Source organism: Amborella trichopoda, chromosome 4 (assembly GCF_054954075.1).
Source record: "Amborella trichopoda isolate Santa Cruz 75 chromosome 4, AtrichopodaSantaCruz75HAP2 v2.0, whole genome shotgun sequence".
Classification (NCBI taxonomy): domain Eukaryota; kingdom Viridiplantae; phylum Streptophyta; class Magnoliopsida; order Amborellales; family Amborellaceae; genus Amborella; species Amborella trichopoda.
Genome location: NC_142339.1, coordinates 15,741,425 through 15,756,283, shown reverse-complemented (window position 1 = coordinate 15,756,283; position 14,859 = coordinate 15,741,425). Strand labels below are relative to the sequence as shown.

The following is a 14,859-nucleotide window of genomic DNA, read 5'->3' as shown; positions in this document are numbered from 1 at the left end:
CTTCTGCTCACTAATTTCCAGGTGTTATGGAGAAGTTATTCAGACGATACTTTTCTGTCAAAGAAATACCATTAGGGCAAACAAAGGCAACAAGCAAAAGAAAGACTATAGAAAAGACTACCAATTCCCAAAATATGCAAAAAGCTAAAAAGCCTCCATAATAATGAAGAGCTCTAACACACCGACTGGTGAATGGTGTCAAATCAACTTACAAAAGTCTACAAATTGGAAAACAAATCCCTGAATTTTCAGGTTGCATTTTAGAGGGTCAATAGCAATATCAGATCAGATAAGAGTAGCTGGATGAGATTTCAGATGGATCTGGATCCTGAGATCAAGATCCAGAAGTAGAGGCAAAAACAGGTAGACGAGCACTTTTTTAGATGGGGCAGATCGCCCGATTTCATATGCCATTTTTCAGAGGTGGATTTTTTCGAGGCCATTTTTAGGAGGTAGATTTAGAGGTGGTTTCATATCTGGTTGTATGTCTAAAAAATATCTATGGCTCTGATACCATGAAAAAGTCTCAGATTTTTTGTAGAGAACTCTCTGTATAATGACATATCAAAGAATATACAAAACCAATATAAATATACAATCACCTATCACTCATATCACGGACACCTAAACTTATTATAATCAATAGATACACATCTATACAAGGATGCCTAATCTTATCAAGAGATACATATCCATATGATAACTATAATAACCAACCTTAGAAGAAAAAACAAAAAAAAAACTTTTTAATTGCGCTCTCTATATGCTTGAAAAAAACAAAGCCCCTTGATGGAATAGGAACCGTTATTTTTGGAGGGCAAGATCGAGAAATTCAAGAACTCAAAATCTAATGTTTTTTTTTCCTTAAAAATAATCTAGTGAAACTTAGATAGGTCTCAAAAATATGGTCCAAAACAAGCATTCCAAGTAGCTCTTTTGTCCGAGGGAGTCTTTATAGAGTATGCTTCCGCTGCAGCACGCTGCATGGCTCCAAAATCAAATTATACATCCTTCTTGGCATGTTTTGGAAGTTCAGTTAAATCTTTTCCTTCGCTCTACTTCGTTTTATGGAAACATGCTTGAGGGTGAAAAAACAATGTGAGATCAAGAACTAGCGTTGGCAATAGGCCCAGGTCCTTAAAGGCCCGTGCCCCAACTTGGTTGAAGGGACCTAGGCCTGACTCCTGAGTATTCGGGGCTGGGCCATGCTTATTAGATGCAAGGGTACAAAGGAAAACAAAACAAGTCACACAAGGTCATGCCTTGCTAATCCAGCCCTGCCATAGTTCTGGCCGTCTCTCGGACATGGTGGGCCGGTCCTGACCTGGCGCCACGACGACCTTCTATAGCTCAAACCCCAGTTTTTCAACACAGGGTCTTGTGGGCCATCCATTGCCAAGCCTAGCAAGCCACTCAATCCGACACCGCGCCCACCAAAATTAAGTAAAAATAAATTAGTAAGGCAAAAAGTGTGGTGGTAGTTGGAATAAAGAAGCGACAAAATGTGAAAGGAAGTTGGGTATCGACATAAATTAGATGAGTCACTTTTTACTACGATCGTTTCTTTTCTTGTCGCCCATCGCAGCAACTAAAGTAAATTACACGGCTGCATGAGTTGTACAACATTTGAATATGGACCCATTCAAATCATTTGGGAGAGAGCAATAACACTTTTTGTTAAAGAGTGTAATATGAAAATTTGCTTCCCCAAAGGGCAATTATCAAGTGGTGTGCCACCATAATAACACAATGCTTTTTATCAGTAGATCGGCTACCATAATAATCTTCACTTCATCTTAGAAAGACATTTTATGGGTGACAAAGCACCTAAGATTTTCTCAAATAATAATAATAAAAAAAACCATCGAAGGGAAGAAAATTGCAGGCAAATATATTAACATGCCTGAGTGTAGCACATGGAATCTGGCTTGGGCTTGATTAGAAAAGGAGTTGAATAGGGTTTGAAAAGATGCCAACCCGAATTGAAAGTACCAGTTATAGGATGGTCGATCAAAAAGCCGGCTCAATAAAAATAAAATATAAAAATTTGATGTACGGACTAAAAAAAATTTATGGCATTATTGGATGGTCCTCCCTTTTTTTTTTTTTGTTAGGTTTTGGCGTTTGCTTCCTTGTGGGTACATGGACCCCAAAGGAATTTTCTATATTCTTCGTGGTTAATAGAGAGAAGGACATCCATGATATTGCTAGACTTATTCTTGGTAAAGAAAAAAAAAAGAAATCCTATATAATAGAGATTTTTAATGGAAGATAAAATCAATACAAGGAAATATTATCCAAAATAAAAAAGATAATTTTGTTTTGGATAGAATTCCCTAATGGACATTCCCATAGAAAAAAGTTTGAAAGACGAAAAAAAAAAAAAAAAAAAAAAAAGTAGAGAACGTACCTTCTCTTTTTATACTTGAAGCCTTTCCCTTACTCTTTTTTTAGTTTTTTATCTCTAGAAACCCTAGAATAAAAAAGCCCTTAATAGTGATTCAAGATTTCTGAGGCTTTCCATCAAAGGCTCAAGATTTATGCGTGGGCGCACAAATTTTGGAGACATCACTCCCCAAGGAGTTATAAGCAAATGGAAACACCCACAGGATTCCAGTAACAAATATGCCAGAAACATAGGAAATGGTGGTTGGGCCCTCAAACAAATGCATTTTTGGCCCAAATCTAAGGGATCCTCATTTTTGGTATGGGAGAGGACCTTGCAAATAAACCCCACGGGATTCACTCGAAGGCCAAAATGCCCCCAAAATTGAGTCCAAATCTAGTCCTAAGAACCCTAAATATGCCTCCAAAATACTCCCCTAAAGTAATGTTGGATGGAGAAGATTTGGACGATAAAATCGAAGAGACCATATATGGGTTGTGTATCATCGAGAAGAAGCCAAATTGCAAAGAAACCAATAGAAATCAATCTCTGATGGGCCTGGCCCCCTAACTATGGATTCAGGGTGTCACAAAAACCTTAACCCCAAAATATCATGCCAAACAGACCTCTATAGGCTATACTTACCAAAATTGGGGGTGGACCATACTATTCAAATCTCTAGTTCCATGTTCCACCCCCAAAAGAATCAAATTTATGCAATGTTGAGTTGGCAAATTTGCTTGATTGATTTCTCTTAACCTTGGGCATTTGAAGCGAGGGTTCGAGTATGTTGTTCTACAGCTTGAGTGCTTTCCAACTAGGCATATATCAAAGGGCTGTCCTTCACCTGAAGGGGTCCAATTTTTCGAGAGAGGTTCAGAGATTGTTTCTGCCATGCAACATCTAACATTTCATGATCCCTATCCATTTTTTCGAACATATTTTTGCGATCTAGGAAGGATTTGAAGGTGGAATTACGTGTGATTGAATTGTAGCTTGATAAGGTTTCTAATGGTATAGGAAGAACTATGACCGGGGAACAGATTAAAGACCACTTTTAGGCCAATTGTATTTGATATTTGGAACATGGCCAATTTTCAGATTTTAAGTTGTTAAAGGTGTATCTCTCTGTCGATAAGCAATTCTCAGACGAAAATGCCTGAGACCAAAATGCTCATAGGATCAAGCCGTATCAATTTTCCTCTGCCAAAAATCCATCAGAAAATAAAGAACCACTCTATGAACAAGACAAGCAACTCAAGAAACTAAAAAAAGCCTAAGTCTCACTCACATTTTTTAGTTTTTTAATGAAATTTGTTTCAAAATGATCGTGGTAGTTCAATTTATTTATTTTTAACGATATATCACTCATTTCGGTGTTGAGACATCAAGATCTAAGGCTCCATACGATGGGTATGGGATGACGAACCTTTGGAATAGAATAAATGTGGAATTTACGGCTTTGTGACCCCCAAATTTGGTCAATTTTCTATTTGGCCAAAAATCAATTTTACCTTTTCTCACATTTTTTTTCCAAACTTTTGAGCATCCACCCATGTTTGTAGCAAGGTCTATAAAATAGCTTGAGGCCCTCATTATTGAAGGTTGGAGTTCATTAATTGGAATTTGAAGTTTCTTTTATTAGATCTTATTTGTGAGAATTCATTTCCATAGTTAGAGTTAGAGCAATCTAATGAATGAGCTTTCCTAGATAGAGAAATCCTAACCTTAGAATTTAGAGACAGAAACTCCTTTTTGAGATAGAAAAACTCTACCTCTACCTCTAGAATCCCCAATTCCAAATTCCAAAGAGAGGAACTCCATCCTCCATACACTTCAAAATCGACTTAAGGTATGAGAGAGAGATATATATAGACCATCAATCCTCTCCTGGCATATTGCTGCATTCGCAATGTATTGGTTTTGCTGAAGCAATATCAAGCAAACACCCAGTAATTTGTATAGACGAGATCTTTCTCATCTTTGATTCATTTGAAGTGAGACTTAAACAATTGTATTCGTCTTTGAGTCCTCTTTCATCTTTCCAAATTTCATGATCAAAGGGTTTACCATCAAAAAATGGTTGAAGAATGACGAAGATATGTCAAGACTGTGCTATACGAGTCTAACTGACGGGCGATAAGAGATAATTATCAGCAAGACGATTAACGCGTGAAGATAATGATCAAGATGATAAAGATGCAGATTGAAGGTTGGGACGTAGTGTTTATTAGTTGAAGATTCAGTTGAGAAGTCTATATAAACCCGGTTTCTCGATTAGAGAAAGGTTTGATTTTGTTGAGTTGGGCTTCGTTGGATTGAATTCCGTGGGATTGAATCATTGTGTTTAGCATGATAGATAGAGTGGCTATATACACAGTGCATGAAGAAACAGTCCCTTATATGACTAACTTTCGAAATGTATCTGAGGAGAGAGAAGTTTATTTTATATTTGCTTAAGTCCACATGAAACCCGATCTCAAAAAAGAAGCAGGCTGCACAAATAATACCCATTCATTTGAATTCAGGTGTATGGGTCCGTACGCCCTGTATTTTATTCAAGTGCATATCTTTTTTAGAATCACATGTATAAGTTTCAAGGCCTGAATCAAAGGTATTAGGCATATTTTAGGCTGATGTAAATTGTAACAAATGATTAAACCTCTAGAATTGTTCCGTTCCCAATATATAATATAAAAGCATACATATTTTAGGCTGATGTAAATTGTAACAAATGATTAAACCTCTAAAATTGTTCCGTTCCCAATATATAATATAAAAGCATATGTTTCTATGATATGGAATAGATGAGCCAATTTGACCCGTGTGTGTTATGCTAATTCTTGCCGGAAGTCTGCTTTATGCTTCACCGCATTCCAAATATGAGAAACTCTTTGAGAAGATTAGAAAGATCCCCTCCTTCGCTGATTAGAGATTCTAGAGAGAGCGTTTTCATGATATTTGTTGTTGTTATGATTTGGGGCCATTGATCTTTCATCTCATTGGTCAATGATGCAATGGAACTGATTTGGTTGGTAGGACTCCAACCTGTACGAAATCGAATCATTTGAAGTTCAAATTTGAACCTTCACCAGATTTGACCATGGTTAATCATTTGGGAATTTTCATATGGTTGTTGCCACGATTTCAAACCTACTCAAAGTTCGATTTGACCTCTAGCTTTAATCATCCTTATCTATCGGACCATAACAGTTGCAGGAGATAAGGGGACTTATGGGATAACCGTGGTGAGAGCACTTACTGCATGATCAATCTTCAAAACCTATTGAACTTATCTTCACCCTCAATAAGCCTTATCGGGAAGCGAATTTTATTTGAAGCTGAATTTGAAATTGAGAAATTTAGGTACGGATACGAAATTACAAAGTGGATCTAATTTAGCCAAAAATTACAAGAAGGATCGGTTTTATGGTTTTTTTTATTTTTTCTATATTGTCCTTAAGTCTGAAAATGCAATCTTCGGACCACTTGTTAATTTTTTTCAATAATAGGATTGTGCACTAAGGCCAATAATTTTCCACTGTTATAGTGGAGCGTATGCCGTCCAAGGATGGGGACATCGGATTGCTCTATGGATTCACCAAGGTTGTATGCGGTCCAAGGTCCCCATCCTCAGACCACCTAATCAGAGTTCTAATAACAAAACATAAGTGGTCCGCAGATTGCTCTTTGTACTTCCCTAAACGTTAGGCACACCCGACAATCGAAAAAAAAATAAAAAGAAAAATAGAAAACGTGGTATGAGGATGGCAATCTCGAACGGTGGGGCCTATGAAAAAAAATAGTAGGGGAGTCATCCTCCACATAATTCTTGTCTAAATTAGACCCAATTTTTATGTTGGTTCGTAAATTTCTCTTTCAAATCTTTCTTTTTTTCCAGTTGACTTGTTTAATTCTCGGGGATTTCTTTATGCCATTTCATCAACATTATCAAACCAACAGCGAAAGAGTATAACAGCGATGAAATTCCACTCAGTCATCCTTTTCACAACTGCGGTGAAAACCCATTTCAAGCTCTGTTAGATAATATGGCGAAGTCTTCCAATATTCATTTGTGCACACCATCGCTATAAGAAATGTATACTACTGTACTGAAAGCTCTTCGGTGAAAATTCAAATGTACCCAAACCGGGCAATACTCGCCCAACCTATATTGCGGGGGAAAAAATATTAAAAAATAAATAAAACGTAAAAATTAGAAAATATTGCCTTAAATACTGCCTTTATCTATGATTTTTACTGTTTTTAAAGTTATTTGAGAATTTTCATAATTTTTTTCCTTTTTAAATTTTCAGAAATATTCAAGATCTAAATCAAAGATTTCAATAACCTACTATAGAGTTTTCTTTTTTTTTTTGTACGGTAAGGTAACCATGTTTTATAGAGTGATTTTCACCTTCTTGGACCTAATGATTTTCTATTAACTCTTTTATATTCTTTCTTATTTTTAACTATTTTTTATTTTTTTGGTCGTTTTTGTTGAGTTGTGCACGTAGTCCGGCATTCTCGATCTGGGATCTCACTCAGAACCCGTTCCAATTTTTTTGGGATCTCGCTCCAATATTTAGGATTCTCGATCTTATTAACAATGGAGCTCGCTCCCTCTACTTCAGGGATCTCGCTCCCCCTGCATCAAGGATCTCACTCCCATTCCCAATGGATCTCGCTCCCGCCATATCACGGATCTTGATCTCATACACAACGGATTTCGCTCCCTTTACGTCACGGATCCCGCTCGCATTGTCTCACGGAACGCGTTCTGTATCATTGTAGATGTTGTTCCTGAACAAATTAGCTCCCCGATCCCAGATTTTTAAGATCGCGATCTCGACGCTCTTGGAACTAGAGCTTAACCTAAAAAGGTTGTGACCCCGATCCTATAATCTATGGAGCTCGCTCACAAGGAAAGTGGATCCCCATCCCGAAAGTATGAGGTTCTCTATTTATGAAATTCCGGATTTTGATTCCTTGGAACTCGAACGTTAACTCCATGTCTATTTATTTGTTCATTATAGTCGGTGATTCATAGTTTCATACCTGAAATGGGCTTTTAATTGTGCCTATAGTAGTTCGACAAAAGAAAAAAAAGGCTTAATTTTGTATAGGGTGTGGTTTCTAAAAGGTTACAAATTACAACCTTAAACAATCCAATTAATGTGGACCTCTAAATTTTATCATAATATGGAATTTTGGTGTAATTTTTTAATAAGATTATCTAAAATCTATTTTCATTTTCAATTATAAAATTTTAAACTCCAAAAATGGTTAAAATCAGGTAGATCCCTAAGCCTATGTAAATCTTGAAAATGGACGGCGTAGATAATGTGTTGTGAGATTAAAATTTTTTCATACAATTGAGGGTGTTACTTCTATTTATTTGTTCATTTTAGTCGGTGATTCATACCTGCAATGGGCATTTAATTGTGCCTATAGTAATTCCAAAACAAAAAGGGCTGATTTTGTTTAGGGTGTGGTTTCTATAAGGTTAGAAATTATAACCTTAAACAATCCAAATAAGGCGCACCTCTAAAATTTATCATAATATGGAATTTTGGTGCATTTTTTTTTTAAAGATGATCTAAAATCTATTTTAATTTTCATTTATAAAATTTTAAACTCCAAAAATGGTTAAAATCAAGTAGACCCCTAAGCCTATGTAATTCTTGAAAATGGACGGTCTAGAAAATGTGTTGCAAGATTCAAATTTTTTTTTACAATTGAGGGTATTACTTTTATTTATTTGTTCATTGTAGTCGGTGATTCATATCTACAATGGGCATTTAATCGTGCCTATAGTACTTGCAAAACAAAAAAAGCTGATTTTGTATAGGGTGTGGTTTCTATAAGGTTACAAATTACAACCTTAAACAATCCAATTAAGGTGCACCTCTAAATTTTATCATAATAGGGAATTTTGGCGTAATTTTTTTTCAAGATTATCTAAAATCTATTTTCATTTCATTTATAAAATTTTGAACTCCAAAAGTTGTTAAAATCAACTAGAACCCTAAGCCTATGTAAATCTTGAAAATGGACAGTCTAGATAATGTGTACCAAGATTCAAAATTTTTCATACAATTGAGGGTTAAAAAACTTCCCTAAAGATTAATAGCCTAGTAATAGACTTTTCTATCAAAGAAATTTGTGGTACATAACAAACAAAAATTAGCGGTTTCATTGGAGAAAGAAAGACTCAAATCTAGAGAGTGAAACGGATAACAAAGAGTGAAAAAGACAACGCCAAGAAAGACTCAGTCTTTCTAAGTCTTGACTTCTTCACTCTCCATATCTAGGTACAAGTTTGGATGTTTCCAAAATTACAATATTCTCGGATGCCAAGATAAAGAGATCTTCACTCTCCATATCTAGGTACACGTTTGGATGTTTCCAAAATTACAATATTCTCGGATGCCAAGATAAAGGGATAGAAGTGAAGAACTGTTTGGAAGGATAACCTCGTAAATTTTTCTAGTTCATTAAAAAAGGGGTGATGTTTGTATAAGGTATCAAGCTAATACTATTGATGTAAGGTGTGCTTTGAAAGAGAAAGCTTCTTTCTATGGGTTAACCGGGAGATAACTGCCAACCTATTTTCTCGAGATATGCATGTGGATCCAACGGCCATGAGGTGGGATCACATACACTTGGGTAGGAGAGGGTCTCATTGGATCATTACTCGGTTAAAATAGTTTGCAAAAAAAAGAAGAAAACAAACACAAAAGTACAAGCAACTCACTGTGTCCACAAAATGAATTAGTATCAATCAATAGATCACCTCAACAAATATAATTTCCAAGGCATAAAGTATGTGTGTGGGTGTGTGTGTGTGTGAGAGAGAGAGAGAGAGAGAGGGATTGAACCCAGTAATCAACATTTAGAAGAATTGAAAAGGTGAAAATCTCATTAGGCTATTTGTTTTTTATACAATGTGATCAGATTCACTATTGGCCACTAGATCTCAAATCATGTGGTTCCAAGTATGCATGACTTGCTTCAAAATCCAATAGAATTAAATATCTTTTTATAGAAAAGTGATCGATAACATGATATTATATTTCGTTAGAGGTACTCTTGCCCAAAAGTCGCTACCCACGCTTTGAGTGGAGTGAACTCATCAAAATAAATGAATTGGGAGGCTATAAAATTGGGCAATTGTTAATCATCCACCGTTTATGATAAACATTCATAGTGGATGTTGGGTACTACTAATTATAATATAGGATAAAAGTTTTCGAGGTCTATCAAGAAGTGGGTACTATTCATTATAATTTATAGTATAGTACATTTTCCCTCATGTGCTTTACAATAAGTTTACGTGGCCTATCAAGAAGTGGAAAAAGAGTATTTTAAATGCCAACGAATGTTCTATTGCATAAAGTGTCTTTGAAGGTAGGCTCTAATTTGATTGTTTAGACCTTAAGCACTATAAAAACCGTACCCTTATGTATTTAATACAAAAGTTTTCAACTGGAACAACTTAGCAGCACCAGCGCCAAATGAACATGGGTGCTCACATTTTTTGCAACTCCCCTCTAGTGAGTTTACGAAAAATATAGCACAACAAACCCCAAAAACTCACAAAAAAAATGCATTATCATAAAAAACCCAAAGATCGATAAAAAGGCAAGGAGACATCTCAAAACTTGGTTTCATGGCCATGTCTCACCAAGAGAATGATCCATTAACTCTACGGGTTTCGCCTTCGTAAAGAATATCTTTCAAAACACCTAAATTACCTACGTTCAGATTATGAACATCACATAGGCAAGGAAACTATAGATAATTGATGGACCTAAGAGCTCCAACAAAATGAAGGGAGTACCCTACTTGTTTAAGGTAGATAAAGTTACTGATAATTTCCAATAGCAAAACACCAAAACTATAGATATCTGAATTTAATGAGATATGCACGTGCAAAACCTACTCAGCAGACATGTAACCACAGCATATGGATACATGTAAGCCCTGCATATGTTGAACAAGAGCTAAACAATAAAAAGAAGAAATGAATAATATGCATAATCAAGGGTATATATATATATATATATATATATATGCATTTTATTTAATTCTTCTTTATCTCTACTAAACATATATGTATCAAAATGTTAAGTGGATAATGCTTGATTTAAACATATATATAAAAAAAAGGGTTCCATCCTAATCAACGAAATTCAACATATAAGTACAAGAAGCTGAATTTAGAATTCTTGGACCAATATAAAACGGTCCAGAATGAAGTTCATCAAGGGCCAGATTTGACAGTAGGAAATCAATAACACCGGGAATAAAAAGCCGCTGCAAGCACCAGGCAGCAAACGAAAGAAGCAGGAACAAGAACTCCACATATCCATCACATCAGTGAATGTGGAATTTTGTCCTACCCCTGGTGACCCTAGAGGGGCTAGCAGTCAGAGGGTAATAAGGAAACTCCTCAACTAATCTTTGGACCTCTCTCCTTCAAGGTCTCCTCCTTTGGAGCGCCTGGTTCCAGTTCAAGTCCCCTACTAGAATACATTCCTCGACCACAACAATCTCCCCCGTAAATTCCAAGTTCCCAGCCTTAAGCATTTTATCCTTCTTACCCATGACCTCCATCTTGTTATGAGGCTTTTGGGACCAATTACAAGACCTCGCAGAGAGGTCTTCTTTCTCAAAGGAGGATTCAGCCACCAATATTGGAGGGATACTAGAGGAGGAGGCCAGCACGAGACCTCGGGGGAGATTTTGAGGGGTAGCGGCTTGAGACGGCATCTTCAAGGATAGATGGCCCCAGTTTACCTCTGATTCCCATTCAGATAAAGTCTTCTTCAACGTTCTATAAGGCATTGTTGGGAGAGCCTGAGCATCTTGTAGCAAAATCTCATACTTGTCGACTCCCAGATTGTCACCCTTTGAGTAGACATTTCCTTCAACCAAGAAGACCAGGGAAATGGAAGATGAGATATGGTACTAGTGTCATTACTCATCAGTTTAAGTATAAAAAATAATTGGGAACCAATAAAAAATTAAACATTTTGGGTGATGTTAGCTCTGTTCAAACGGAATCCATCATTAAAGACCCTTACATCATGGTTCGTACATATATGACACACCTAAAAATAACTTTCTATATAGGACTATAAGGAGAAATGTATCAAAAGAAAAAATGAATAGTAGAAGTTAACATTCAAGGGGTGCTCAAATAACTATCATACTCATACTCACACTCACCACTTTTTTATTATTATTATTGGAAACAAATTTTATAGATATAAGATGATCTATTGAGAGAATGACGCCATTACAATAATGCTTTAGAACAAGCAATACAACTGTTAAGACGTAAATTCTACAAAACAATTTTGAAGATCTCCTTGTTTAAGAAAACATTCAGTGGGAGCTAATACCTAAAAACTTGTGGTGGCATCTTCAGGAAAAATGAGTCAAATCATGCACTGTTTCATCAATTCGAGAAAATTATTTAAATCATAAGATCATCACATTTATATGGCTTGCTATCGAAAACATATATTAACTGTGATTATCAAGCTAATATAGCTTTCAAATCCTTAGAAATGGCTATGATTGTTTGAACAAAAAAATCAGTATGACCCATGTGCAAAATTTGTGATGTTCCCACTACCATTACTCCTTCAGATTACCCTGCCCTCCAGTGAAGGTCAATGAATGGCAGTTTTCCACATGTTATATGGAAAACTGGACAATTATGAAAGGAGATACGCGTAGTAATTTTAAAGAATACGAAGCAAGTGAAAAATTCGTACAAAAAATAAAAAAAAATATACTTCATATTTTTATTCAATGGAAATAATTCCGGAAATAATTCATATATGTGATATCAAGCAAGAAAAAAATTCTTACAATAAAATTTACTAAAATAATAAATAAGCCTGTTACATTCATCAAATTATCAAAATAAAATAAACTTCATATTTTAATTTAATGGAAATAATTCCTGAAAATTCATATATGTGATATCAAGCAAGAAAAAAATTCATAAAATAAAATTTACTAAATAATAAATAAGCTTATTACGTTCATCAAAAAATAAAAAAAAATATACTTTATATTTTTTTTTTCAATGGAAATAATTCCTGAAAAATTCATATATGTGATATCAAGCAAGAAAAAAGTTCACACAATAAAATTAACTAAATATGAAATAAGCCTGTGACGTTCACCAAAACTCTGACACAAACCGCAATCTTTGTACTTATCAGTAATCTAATATGAGTTTATCAAACAAAGACATCGATACAACTCTAAAGAAAACATCCTATCTTAAAGATACAACTCTAAAAAATAAGTAGCTAAATAAAATTCCAACATGATCAAAATCAGCCTACTAGGAAAGAAGAAATCATTACTCATCAAGAAGATAAATTTCAATACTCATCAAGAAGGAAATCACAGTATGCTGAAAGAAGCCACACATTTATGCCGAAAGAAACCAATAGAATCACTGTAAAAATAATTTTATAAGGTATAACTAAAAATACAGTAGCTGAAGCCAGCAACGGGAACTGTAGATGTAATTAGATTTCGCATAGCTGAAGCCAGCAACGGGAACTGTAGATGTAATTAGATTTTGCATAGTGTTACAGAAAAACTCCTATGAAATTTTCAAGAAAGAATGTACATGCATACAACATTCAAGCAACTTTTCTCAAATAAAAATATTTCCTTTTTAATAAATAACCACACCAAACCCTTTCAATTTGATAAAGAATGAAGAAATAATCGATTTGAAAGAATAAAAAAAGCCCAGTGTATATTGAAAACAATATAGATGAAAAGGCGGAGTTTTGAAAACGCGTGAAAACTGAAAAGCTGCCTTTTCAACTCACAACCGGTACACCGGTAAGGAGATGAACAACCATTTCAATTCACTCCGGTTCATTTAGCGATAAAACTGGCTGGTTTGAAAAAACCACATGCAGTTCAAAATGTTATGAGCTCCAGAGTCAAGAGACTACCACGGTGGCCCAATACTTCAATGGCTATGTGACCCGTCTACGTCTGCAACAAAAAGTGAAGACATACTTATCACTAACCAACATAATCAAGAAGACATACTTTTCATCAACCTTGCACAAGTAAGAATAACCAACCTTGCACAAGTAAGAATAACCAAATAATAACATAAATTTACATTAAAAAAAAAAAAGAGATGGGATTTCAGAAAACTATATTAATATAAATTTCAAGATTAAAACGGCTTTAAAAAAGAAATTTTGAATCTTGAGTGACAAACTGAGGAATAATTTTGAACTAGGTGTGGCACTGCGGTTTACATGGCTTTGGGTTGTGAGGAAACGTGGACTCTGATTATTTCGAATGAGAAATGGAGGTAGAACCAAAAGAACTATTGAACACGTCTTTCAAACGATGGAGACTCTGAATCAATCATGGACTCCAGTTGATACAGATGGTTAGTGCCACTGAACAATTAACAACACCATAAGAGCTTCTTAGCGATATAGAGAGAGCAAGAGAGTTGGGTAGCAGCGTGTTAAAGAGAGTAGGGTTTTTGGTTTGCAATTAGAGAGAGAGAGCAAGAGAGTTGGATTAAATACCAAGTGATTTAAATACCGATTGAAAGCTGGGTGTGGGTGGGTAGAGAGAAAGTAGGGTGTGGGGTTTGCACTTTACCAGGGGAGTGAGTAGTCCGCACTTAAAAAAAATCACTTCTAATCTAACTTGAATGTGTTTTGTTGATAACTTTTGCATTTGACCCGACAATATATTTTATTTCAATCTAAAAAAGGAAAAATCTGACAAAATCGTTGGGTTATCAAAAGTCCAAACATGTTATAATTTTGTTTCATTGAATGTTCCTTGAACTGAACATGCATAAAAGTAGTTCCTCGATAGCATCACTTGTACTCTAACACAAACCGCAATCAATTTTTGAATCTTAGTGCGCCTTTATGCATCTTGCATATATCGTCCAACCATTAGTTGCAAAAAAATATATGCTGTATCCTAATTTGTACATTAAAATTGAGACTAATTGCATATATCTTTTTTTTTTTTGCAATGCTAATTTAGGCCACGGTTGATTGGTGTGGAATTCATAGTCACTAAGAGGAAAAGAAAATTAGGAAATGAAGATCATTGAGATTTGAATGCTACAATGGCGGTGATGACTATTTATATTAGTTTTTATTGAAAATAGTAACAACATTCAACTATTTGCCAAGAAAAGAGCTTATATAAGGTCTCAACCTTATACTGTACCTGATTAGTGAAGCTTGTTCCACTGCTCCAAAATCCTCAAATCAATCATCTCAACCTCAAGATTCATTAACTTAAAAAAAGAAAAGACAAAAGGATATTGCTAGTCCTAAAAATAATTTACCTTCAAACACATTATTTGGACCATCCACTTTCAAGATTCTTAAGTATTTATCGATTTGCTTGATCATCACTATTTCTAGAACTTTAAA

The 14,859-nt window shown here is 35.2% G+C and overlaps 1 long non-coding RNA gene across 1 annotated transcript; it reads right to left on the bottom strand.

The window, feature by feature from the left end:
* Window positions 1-10,925: 10,925 nt before the first annotated feature.
* Window positions 10,926-13,931, bottom strand: LOC148782320 (uncharacterized). The gene is made up of 3 exons (XR_016053261.1): window positions 13,705-13,931; window positions 13,387-13,429; window positions 10,926-11,316 (listed from the first exon to the last, which is right to left on the bottom strand). It is a non-coding gene; the product is annotated as an uncharacterized LOC148782320 (long non-coding RNA).
* Between the last annotated feature and the right edge of the window lie 928 nt (window positions 13,932-14,859).